The sequence below is a fragment of the Aptenodytes forsteri genome, unplaced genomic scaffold (assembly GCF_000699145.1).
Source record: "Aptenodytes forsteri isolate BGI_AS27 unplaced genomic scaffold, ASM69914v1 Scaffold292, whole genome shotgun sequence".
Lineage (NCBI taxonomy): Eukaryota > Metazoa > Chordata > Aves > Sphenisciformes > Spheniscidae > Aptenodytes > Aptenodytes forsteri.
Genome location: NW_008795435.1, coordinates 109,973 through 122,769, shown reverse-complemented (window position 1 = coordinate 122,769; position 12,797 = coordinate 109,973).

Below are 12,797 nucleotides of genomic sequence, written 5' to 3'. Positions count from 1 at the left end.
GGAGTCAGTTTACATGTATCACGTTTCCTTGTAATATAAATGACTACATTGCATAAACATTTCATGCTTGAACTCTTCACATTTATGGGGATTTTTAGAGTTACTGAACTATTTTAATTTCATTAAAATCATGAAATAATGTTTTTTCAACAATATAAACACTTGTTTATGATAAAAGCTAAAAGACTTTTCATAACAGGAATTTGGTAGTAACTGGATCAACATAATCATGAAATTGTTTTCTGTATCAGAGGTTGGATAGTATTCGTGTTTGTTTATTTAAAGTTTCCAGTAAACTTTTTTTCTATTGCATCTTGCTCGTTGTGAAAGCAGAGACAGCAGAACTGACCAGTGACTTTGGAGTGCTGGGAAGAGCAGGGTATTCCCAGAGTGACCGTAAGAGCACCCAAAATCATGTGATGCAAAGGCTCAAGTCCAGGGTTCAAGGAAAGAGTTTGTACGCTTAAATTGTAGCATATAGGGCAGTGTTTATAGTACTGTGGAAAAGACTATACTGTATAGCATCAGCTTATTAGTGTCTTTCTGTTGCCTTTCCTGTTCCCCCAAACTGGTGGATGAGAACCTTTGTTCCCTTCAGGTGTTTATGCAGTGGCCTTTGCTATCGCTGCCTTACAGGGACACGTGAGTTCCCCGACTGCTCTGCACCCACCATAGGATGGGTGGATGGTTTCTAACATTCATAGTCATTCTAGTTGGATGGGTTATTGATGAAATTGCTGTTCAGATCTGATGACAATTTAATACAGTACATGATAACTGAACTGAGTGACCTTTGCTGCAATTGATGTTGGCCTTTCTCCCTGTTAAGTGACCGCTCAATTTATCTAACTTATAGGAAATACTGTGATTGCTGAATAAACTGTCTTGGACAAAGATATTCACCATTCATCTTGAAAAGCTTGAGTGGGCACTAGTAATCAGAAAAGGTCAAAGAGCCTGATTTAAGATTGTTTGAATCTAGTGCTCTTTTTCAGGGGTAAAAGTACCTGATGTAACCAAGTGTCTAACTCCGGTATTGGTATGTCTGGTGGAGGCAAACCAGTGGTGTAGAAGACCGTTTAAAGAGTGTCACCCAGACTGTCAATTTGTAAGTGCTAGACAGAACAAAATAAAAGTTTTAGGCTTGTCTTCAATTTTCATAGATGATGTGTAATTATTTAGTTTTATCATAAAGTTGTGTGGGACCTTTAGTATTTAATATTTCATAGAACCAGAGACAAATGCTTATCTTTAAGGAAAATTGGTAGATATTGATCAGTTAAAATGTGATATTTGGATTAATTTATAGAGGTTATTTTCCTAAGAGTTTTTGTTGTTGCAGAACTTGCCACGTTCAAATGCATTAACTACTGCTTCTGTGCTGAAGCACAAAACGATCAAAGAGAAATGAAGAGCAATCGATCTGCATGCTTTTCTTCAACATATATTGAGTTAATCCATGAAGGTTGTTTTCTGTTTGATTATTCTGAATCTTGAAGTGTTTTAGCAGGAGATGATTAACACAGTGATTTTGTTCTCTCCTGCTTTCACTGTTGACCTGATTGCATTGGTGCATTATTGTCATGTGTGCATACAGAGTGCACAGGAATTTAGTATTTACTTAGAATATTGTATAGAATCTTGGGTTTTTTTACCACATATGGTACTCCCCTCCCCCCCCCTTTTTTTTTTCCTCATTTCAATCTGACACAATTGGAGATCTTTCAATTTTATTTTTTTTTATTTAGCTCTGTTCGAAGTCCTAACCATGGCTGTTACGACTTCTGGTGGGTTAGTGCAGTGACACTAACTGTGGATGGATACAAACATTGTTTCAGAGTTGTATAAGAGACCCAGTCTGTCCTAACGTGCGAGTATTCACAACTCTTCACTCTATGCACCCAAGTTAACTGGCTAGTTCCTTTAGAAGTTAGTCTAATTTTGATGATTTGAATTACTTCAAATCATTGAGGTAACCTAATAAGCACTTACTAATTTTTTTTTGTACTTAATTACGTAAAGTTCAGTGTGCGTTTCTCATAGCATTGATGCACTATTGCAGAGAAGGACTATACTTACATAGCTGTGAGATTCAAATCTCCTTTGGATTGTCCTAAATTGACCTGTATGAAATACGCTGGAGGTAGAAATATAGCCACTTCGATTTCTCATCCTTATCTTGGTCAATGATGAGACATACACACAGGACACTTCAGTCTGTGTTTTAGCATGTTTTACTTTTACCTTCACTCATTACACAGGACTATAGTCATCATTCCAGTGTGTATACACACGTGTGTGTACGTGTTTATTTACCCAGTGCACAGTGTGACTTGACTGAAGTTTCATTATGAGCTTGTTAACAGCTAGGTTAAAGAGAGTGTGTAGACTGTCTCATTGTTAATTAGTTCCCATCAGCAAAATTATTAGCACAGTAGGTCAGAATTACCACTGCCAAATGAAAGCTTCAATAATCAGTACTGTATCTGGGTCAGAGACCAGTCCTGTCATAAATACTGTGATTGCTGGGGCCTGGAGGGCACAGGGCCAGAGTCAGCAGCACCACAAAGCTGGTGATGTAGAATTGCTCCTCTATCACTGATATAACTGTATGCTGAACATTAGCAGTAGCTTTTTTTTTTTTTAAAGTTTTTGCTGATGCTGTGGAATATTGCCCATTGTCAATAAAAATGTTCAAGCATGAGGCAGCAGCTTGCGTAATGAATCATCACCTTAGGAGATGTGTGAATTGGGATGGTTTTTTCTCTTTCAAAATACTGTGCTAATAAGGATCCCATCACAGGAGATAGTAGTTAACAGTTAAAATGCTAGAAATAGCTCTCAAGTTAACTCATCTGTCTGAATTTCTCATAGGTTTTTGTTCATACTTAAGTCAAACAGAAATAATCTATTATATTACACATGTCTATACCTCTATGTTCTGAACCTGTACAGGGCATCTTGAGTGATGAAGTGTATTTTGCAAAGAAAGTTAAAAAGACTGAGAAACAGTCCTACTGATCTGTCTTTTAAATGTCTGTTTATGCAGTTCACCTAAGAGTAAAAGGACAGAAGGAAAATGAGACTGGGGACACTTAATAACTTAGAAAGTGGATCAAGAGCTTTCCCACTTTGTAAAGGACAGCTGTAGTATTGCTCCATCTGGGAAGAACTACTCCTGCCAACAGGTTCCTCAAAGCTGTGTGAGAAGAATGTCTTAGCTCAGTTCCAAAGCAGAACCACTGTCATACATAATATATTGTTTCCATCAAGGCTGTTTTCTTTCTGAACATTACATATGTACTTACAGGAGAACAGTTGGGCATCTTCTGTAATAACCTGAAACATAAAGATATGGTTCCGTTTCCTGTAGGGAAAGAAATTGTGAGCCAAATTTCATCCTAGAAAATATTGTTGATAGTAGTTTTGTGGAAAGCAAAAGCAGGTTTCCCTGTTGATGATAAACTAACTTAATTTTTTTTTTTTACTTTGATTCTACATATTTATTTAAAAATAAAGCAGTATTTTTCCAATGTTTAAAACAATAATATGGAACTATTTATGACAATATGCTTCCTGTGAACCTGTGTGCCTATCTTACTTCTGTTTATTACAGTAGACCAGAAATTTTAAAGATTATGTCACTTCCAAATTTTTTCTCTTGCTGCTCCCAGCTGAGACACCCTAATGCCTGTATATCAGTGCAACATCACTGTTTTGGTTTGAAAACAGATAATTTTTATTACATTTAACATTACTGACTTTAGAATAATAATATTTCTGTATATTTTATTTTAACGCTCTAGCACTTTGTATAGAATTACATACAATTCAGATTTCTTTTAGTTCACTTTTTATCATTCTATTAAATAGGTGAATGAGACAAATCAATTGGTACTGTTTTCCAGGTGAGTGTCAATAAAGGTTTCTTTCTGATCTATTAATAACAGAGCAATGTGACAACTTCAAAATATTTTTTGCATATTAATAGTTTGTAAAAAGTTACAATAAACATCTTCTCAGAAATCATAAGCCCTGTCTAAATTAACGATGGATCGACAAATATTTGAGGTTGTTTTATAATGAGTTGAACATCGTAGATGACGAACCAACATATGATGGTGTTTAAACAGAAAACTATGCTGTTACCTGTTCAATTTCCTATGCATTTTTTCTTTGTCATAAATAAAAGTTCTTCAGAAAGAACTTTTCTTTGTCCTTTCTTCTGCATCAGCCAGTGGTCTCTGATGTATTTTGGGTTTCCAGTTTGCATTCATAAGCAGTATTTTTTTATGAGGCTTAAAAAGTCACATTAAAAATAATGGAAAAATAATGATTGTTTTGGTGCTCTTTGATTTGCTTTTGTAAGTTGCAGCCAAATGTTCCAATGACAGTGCTATATTCTCAGGCTTTGCTCCAAAACCATTTTTATGGGTTTAAAAAAAAGGAGAAAGAGACAAAGATATCTTCAGATGTTTGTGCATTATAGTTTTATCCAGTTATCTAAATCTCTAAATTTTGTATTTTCTTATGTTTTTTTAGTTCCAGTGTATATTCCTAACACTCTACGGATTTTTTTCTTACCCGTTTATCACTAATTTGTTGCAGTCTTGCAGTGTTATTAAGAACGTTTAGGGTAATATTAACAGCATAAATTAGAATGGTTTTATTTCATACTATATTTACTCAGTTGCTGTATATATGTTTTCATTAACTGGTCTCGAATGTACAAATGTGTTGTTTAGGAGACTTCATCTTCTAGTCCTAAGATCTTAAGCTTATAAGGTCACATTCTTTTAGAGTTGGCATGATCTGCTCTCTGATACAGGCTTGCATTGCTCTGCTTCTTGACCTTGCTTTTGTTACCTCTAGCTTTTCTTTGTCGCCCTTATCACAGCACTGAAGGTGTACTCTGCAGCTTTCACCCTCAAGGTCCTGTGGTGCTGGTGCTTCTTTCCACCCTGTAAAGCTTCATTATTCTGTTAGCCAGCAGCTTAGTGTTGAATGGAAAATGTGTATCACTCCTTTGTTATGTGTGGGGTTTTTTTTTCCCCCTGTTAGTGCTAGGAATCAAGCCAAGGTCTCTTAAAGGGCAGAGTTTTGTGCCCTGTGTCAAAGGGCTTGTGGAATTATTTTTAGTAAGTGTACCTTCTTAGTTGTCATCCTCACATTCATCTTATTGCTCCTTGTATGACTGAAATAATGTAGTAAATGAGAAATGTCTGGATATTAGTGATATAGGATAGAGCCATAGAACTCCTAACACATCAGTTTGCATCCAGCCCTTGTAAAAACCCAAATCTCAAGAACTGCTGGAATTATTTTATTTTCTTACAGGTAGGCTTGGCCACGAGTTTGGTAATGGATTACTCCGATAATGAGTGGTACTGGGGGAAATGGCATATGCTGTAAAATTGAGTGCATAGTATAGCAATAATACACAGATCTTCTTATCTCTAAATATCTCTTGCAAATGTTGCCATAATATTGTTTTAAACTTGTCTAGCCCTTACACTGCTCCTCAAGTAACAGTATTTAGTAAGTTTTAAAATTTTTTGTCATGTAGGAATTAAATATCCGAAGTCAAAGAACTTAGAAGATATGTTAAGTGAATTCTTAGCCAAAAATAAAAACACAACTCCATAGTGGGCTATGTGTTTGCATGTCGGATCTCAAACAAGTATTTGGGCCCGTTTCAATTCTCATGAGAATGTTCCATTCAGGGGCTTCTCTCTCTATTAGCACAATCAAATGGGTTTGCCATGCCCTGTGTGTCCACTCTTATTTCCTTGGCATTTCTCTTTCCTTCCCCAAAGCCTGTGCTTCTTGTAGCATGCGTTTCTGGGAAACTGATTCTGTTGTCATCCTTTTCACTAATTTTGGACTTAATTACATTAAATAATCAAATACACAGTTTAAATCTGAAAGAAAAGTGGAAGCTTCAGAGACGAAAATGTTCCTAAAAAATGTGTAAATGTGAGTATGCAGGGAGGAAGCCCACAAATTACTGTCCCCACTGAGGGGAATCAAGTAAATGGCTCATACATGTACTGGCCACACTTCTACATTGCCTATCAGTTGTATATCAGTTCTTTTACACTGTCTGTAAGTTCCATCCTACAGCTGGAATAAAGGATTTATCCTAAATTCATGGTTTGTATCTAATACTTTTTCTTATTTCTTCTCAGTGTATGGCCTGGTTCAAAATTTTACCATGTTTTGGGTCCCTCCCTGATCCCCAAGCTGTGATGCTGCAAACCAGCACTTCAGAGAGGAGTCTCGCTGTCCTTGCCCTGTGCCCACGCTGATGAGTGGTGCTGGCTGTTGAGTGAACATGGCACCATGGGCTCTGGTCCATCTGTGCCATTTTGGCTAAGAAATCGCTCAAAAGAAATTCTGCTGATGGCTGTGGTGCCTGTGCTGGCTGCATCGGCCAGAGCATCCCTCTCCCTCCCTCCCTCCCTCCCTGAGCCATTATATAATTGTGTAACATTCCCAGATTTGCAGGCTGTGTTAAGAAGCTGCTGGTACAAGGCATTAGCCAAGTTTTTAAATAGTTATAGCGGGCACTCAGCAATCTGTGAACAGAGTGGGAGAGCCATGTCAGGGCATACTGCATGCTTTGGCATGACCAGTAAATTACTGCTTCTCTGTGAGAACAACTCTGTGCTGTAGTTGTTGCCCCCAGCTCTAGTACCGGCTTACAGAAATCATAGGATTTATTGACACATGACAAGTAACTGCTATGAGACTGCTGGCAGCAATGGCATGACATCTCCTCCTGCACAACTTTCTCAAATTCTAAACTCTACTTAGGGTGCCACTGGTGGTGAGGGTACCAATGACTGTAGTGGCAAGTGATCTGCTTTGTTAGACGCTTGGGTTGTTTGTACAAGTTATATCTTCCTTTCTCATTTTCAGGTAGAATTCAGTGATATTCAGTGACTGTAAACGGTGGATTTTGGCATCCTACATTTCTACAAATACACAGCGATGTACAGAATGTGAGAAAAAAACCTGTCAAAAACTGTTCATGCTAATGAAACGTAGAAAGAAACGAGAAAGAAAGATGAGAAGACATTTGACTTAAAATTCTGAGCAACCTATAAAATATTTCTTAATACTGAATGCATTATGTAACACTATGCTTTCAGCTTTGAATTTTTTTGTGTATGTATCCATCTAATTACAGACCTCTTTTGCTTCATCACAGGATGGCCCAAACCAGATATCCAAAAGTTTGAATGTAATGTGAAGCCAGTAATATTTAATATATGCAGAACTAGGAGACAGGGGAACTATGGGTGTGCAACGAGAGAGGGTCAGAAGTAGGACAAAATAAAGCATTTGATTGCTAAAAGATAAATGGATAAAAAGGAAAACAGGAATTTGGAGGTACAAAAAAAGAGCAGAGAGAGAATGAAGAGAGTTAAAAAAAGTCTGATTTAAAGAAAAAATTAATATGCAGTCTGTTGACCCCTCAGGCTGCCAAAGAGTTGCTTTGCTCTGATAGGTACAGAAAAGAGGGATGAATTCTCCATCCCAATGTGTTTGGGTTTTTGATGTGGGTACCATGGTGAGGCAAATTCTTTTAAGCTCTCTTCATGGAGATACTGACTTGGATTAGGTGGCTTTTGGGTAGAAGTGATATCCGTAAGATGTGCCTTATTCTACTGTAGTATAGAGAAATTCTTTTTCTCTGTGTCGTCATTTAATATAGAACTAACGCTGTTGGCACAAAATGCCATCTATGGCATTCTGTGGTGCAACTGCACAAATAATGCAAAAAAGGATCCTGAAATTACTGTCCTGATTACAACTTGTGGCACATAATTGGAGGCCAATAACTGTTGGTGTACCCCAGGGGTCAATACTGGGTCCAGTCCTGTTTAACATCTTCATTAATGATCTGGGTGGTGGAGCAGAGTGCACTCTCAGCATGTCCATTGATGACACCAAACTGGGAGGAGTGGCTGATATGCCAGAGGGTCATGCTGCCATCCAGAGGGACCTCCACAGGCTGGAGAAATGGGCTGACAGGAACCTTCTGAAGTTTAACAAGGAGAAGTGCAAAGTCCTGCACCTTCTGGGGAGGAGCAACCCCAGGCACCAATATATGCTGAGGCTACCCAGCTGGAAAGCAGCTCAGCAGAAAAGGAGCTGGGGGTCCTAGTGGACACCAAGCTGAACATGAGCCAGCAATGTGCCCTTGTGACAAAAAGGGCTAATGGTATCCTGGGCTGCATTAGGAGTGCTGCCAGCAGGTCGAGGGAGGTGATCCTTCCTCTCTACTCAGCACTGGTGAGGCTCCATCTGGAGTGCTGGGTCCAGTTCTGGTCACAAAGATGATTAAGGGTCTGGAGTATCTCCTCTATGAGGAAAGGCTGAGAGAGCTGGGACTGTTTAACCTAAAGAGGCGAAGGCCGAGGAGGGATCTTACTAATTCATATAAATACGCAAAGGAAGGATTCAAAGAGGACGGAGCCAGTCTCTTTTCAGTCATGCCCAGTGACAGGACCAGAGACAATGGGCTCAAACTGAAACACAGGAGGTTTCATCCGAACATCGGGAAACACTTTTTTTACTGTGAGAGTGACTGAGCACTGACACAGGTTGCCCAGAGATGTGGAGTCTCCATCCTTGGAGATACTCAAAAGCTGTCTGGACATGGTCCTGGGCAGCCTGCTCTAGATGGCCCATCTTGAGCAGGAGGATTGAACCAGATGACCTCCAGTAGTATCTTCCAATCACAACTGTTCTGTGATTTTATGAAGTTGTAAGCAATAGAAAAAGTATCTAATACTTTTTGGTACTTCTCTAAATTACAGAAAAATATTATAAATGAATTCCGCACAACTAAAAAAAATATAAGAAATTCCCTTTCAGTCACTGCCATTTAAAAATGCAGAGATAGACTCAACAAAGCATTTTTTTCCTGGTTGTAGGGTAATATTGCCTTGAGAACATCTACTCCACCCAGCACCCTACAGAATCTTCATCCATCTGGAGTCCTTCAAACCTCGTAGTTCCCCCATCATGTACGTGTGCACATCTGTAAATGTGCCAGCAGCTTAGATGCCTTAAGTTATTCCCTCCCCTCCAACTGCACACCTTCCTTCACATACCATGACCTCTGCTTTCACTGCTGAGGCTGAATTTTGCCTTTCAACCTGAGAAGGCTTTAGTTGGTTACAAGGAAGGGGAAGCAGTGATTACTGCCACAGACTCCTTCAGAAATGCATACACAGCTAACCTGGGCTGAAATATTTGAATAAATTATTCTACTGACATATTTTATATATATTTTATACATGATGTCTTGTACTCTCACCCATGGAAGAGACAAGGTTGTCTCTTCGTTTCTGTGCTGTTCTGAAGTCAGAAAATGGCATTAGCTTTGTGCAGTGCACAGTGCCACTGAGCTCTGCCGGGGAAGAGGTACCTGGGCTCTGCTCTGACAATAGCAACAGGTTTTTGGTTCCATTGGGATACTCTTAGTTACTTCTACACAGATGGTTTCAGCCTCAAAAATTATTTTTCCAGCCAGGTAGTTATCTGAAAAATAATGTTTTAGCATTAGTTTGGGGTTTTTTGGTTTGGGGTTTAGTTTAGGTTGTTTTGGTTTAGGTTTGGTTTTGGTGGTTTGGGTTTTTTTTGTTTTGTTTTTTTTGTTTGTTTGGTTGGGTTTTTTTAAACTTAAAAGTCCTGCTGTGGTGTTTGCGAGTTATGGGGTGGGTTCATTGGTTCTTTTTTTGGTTGGTTGGTTTTCATTAGTGTGTGTGCATAATGTAATTGTCTCTGATATGCAAAACATTCTTATTTTGATGGAGACTACCTTAGCTGTAGCTTTTTTTTTTTTATATTCACTGCTAAGAAAACAGTAGGTGGTGGCTTATTTAGCCTTGACGCTGTGAGTGAATGTAATGTTATTCAGTTGCCTTTTTATTACTTTGAAATTAACATATTTGATAGGTGATACCCTCCTACAGCTGCCATTCCTGCAAATGCAGAAAGACTGGTGTTGGTTTCGTTGGCAAAGCATTGGTCTTGATCGATTGTTCTTTTGCCGGACAGTAGACTCTCATAATTTGAAGGTAAATCTTTCTTACTTGGGTAAAAATTAAAGCTTAGAATCAAGTATTTATGGATCTTATTTTTGTCAACTGTAGCAATTGCTATAAAATGTACAGAATGAAGTTAAAGTCCAGTGGACACCGGCATCGCATAAGCAGTAAGATTAGTTGGCAGTAAGCACTTATCCCATTCTGTGACATGGCAAAACCTGGGTCTCTTTAATCACTCCGAGGATACCCAGTATTGCCTGACTTTTCATCTAGTGTGACTTGTTTCCAGTCAGTGCTGATATGTAGCAAATAAGTTGAAATGTGATCAGCACGATGGATTGTTTAACCTACCTTTGTCTCTCTCTGCCTGTCTGTTTTAAGGCACATCTAACTCTCTTCATTTGTAAACTTTAATCAAACCTTGAGGTATCTTCCTTACTGCATGCATTTCTTTTTGCACTACACACTGCATACCATTGTTGCAAAAAGTATGTCAGTAGGAAAATTCAAAAATGGGTATTTGCTATTTGGTAATTTGTGCTTTGGTTTTTGATGCTTTGCAATGGAAAATTGGAATGCTTGTTGAAAGGGATTTTGTGCAGCTTTAAAGGATTGCCTTGGAAAAAAATTAATATGCTTAATTTAAATTTAACCCTTTCCTCATTTTCAGGGAGTTCCTGTTAATTTTTTTCAATGTCAAAATTCAAAGAATAACAAAGTAGCTGTATCTGCAGTAGCTGCTGGTTTGTGATTTATAAAAATGCTTTTTCAAAGTGGCATAAGAATGGACAAGAATTTGTTTTTAAATGTTGTGAATAAAGAAAGGAATATCATCTATATATTAATAATTGACAGAAAGTGTGAATAGAAAAACATTGTTATTGTCAACCACAAAGTCTTCCTTAAGTCCGTGGTCATTTTACTTACTGCTGATTTTAAACTGAGTTTAGAGAAGAAAAGTACAGTTTATATATATACTCTGTAGATAGGTGCTGTGTAGCTTTATATATATGTGTGTGTGTATATATATAAAAAAGTATAACTGCAAGTTGCATTTGTACTCCAGTGCAGAGGTTAAGGTTATGCTGTTAAACTTTGTTTATATAACTGATCTAAATTTTACTTCTAATTCACTGTAACCAACTCACTTCCAAATTCATTGGTCTCCCATTATCTTCAAGCAGCCCAAGTGCTAGTTTAGCAGTTGCTCAAAGTTGCATACATGAAATGATATAAGGCTCCCCAGCTGCAAACTAACAAAAGGTAAGCACGTTCTCCATTTATAGGTAGTACAGCAGGCCTACCTTTAGATCAGAGTCTTAGCAATATATACAGAAACTAAAAAAATGACCTCACCATAAAGAGCAGACAGTCTGCCACCTGCCAGAATGCAAATAAAGTTTAAGAGTATAAATATTTGAGGTACAGATGTGACCTCAAATGTGTAGACAGTGCATCTGAGACATGGCAAATCTAGGCTCAAGTCCCTGCTTGCCTACTGTAGCCTTGTGAGTTGAAAACAAAGGATTCATTCTCACTACCAGCTATGGCTGGTCAAAGCAAGTTACATGTATCTTGTCAAATGTTTTCTTCTGGATCTGAGATCTTCCTGACAGGCATTAAAAAAAATATGCATGTACATATATATGTATGCATATAAATAACATATAATGAGTTATATATTATATAATATTATCAATATATTATAATAGATAACAAATTATAATATTATCAATACCATAAATATTTTATATACAACACACTTTTATGATACTGTATAAAATTATGATATAAAATATGCATAATATGTTATACATATTATGTGTATCACACACGTACACACACAGTAGCTTTTAATACATTTTGGTTTCCTGACCAGTGTGTTAGCTTTTGCTTGTAATTCATCAGCTGTCAGTGTTATAATTCTTCTGTATGGTCACATGTCTTTCTCATACGGTTGTTTTAGAGAGGACTAATTTAATCGCAAGGTTTGTGGTTTGCAAGATCTGTTATATTTAGTCATGTATTCAATCAATTTTTTCTTTTTAATGAGATGTATGTAGGTGTCAATTCTGTCTTCTACTTTGTTGTTCCTTTGATGTCCTTCTGTACTGTGACAACACAACATTTATCCTGGTAGTCTGAATTTTGGCTTGTGTCAGTCATTACTCTTGTATTGTGTTGAACAGATAGGATTGCCTGTTATTGTCAACCCTTTCTCTACAATACTTAGTAATAGGGGCTGTCTTATCAGACTACAGTGGAAGCTCAGCTGGTGTGACTTTTTTGTTTCACAAAGCTCAGTATTTTAATTTCTAGCTAATTTAAAAATATATTGTGGCAGCGATTCTGACATTTGTAATGTATTCTTTGTTAATCTCTGAACATGCAGTTCTAGGAAGCAAAGTCCTAGCACTGTAGAAAATTGAACTAGAAGGGACATCTAGTTCAGCCTTGGCAAGATTGATTTATCTTAAACCTATATTAGCAGAGGTTTCATGGTATTCATGGGCAATCTGATAGTATGTTGACTGTCTTGCTATTAAAATGACTTTTTTGTTTTATAATGTTTTCACTTCCTAATGTCTAAGCTAGGTTTCCAGAAAGCAAATTAAATTCATTATTTTTGTTATTCCTCATGGACACTGTTTTTTACTTTCTTCCATGAAGCAAACTTTTTCCTCTGTGAAGTCTGTTTTGCCATATTTATCTTTTTTTTTTTTTTTTTTAAAC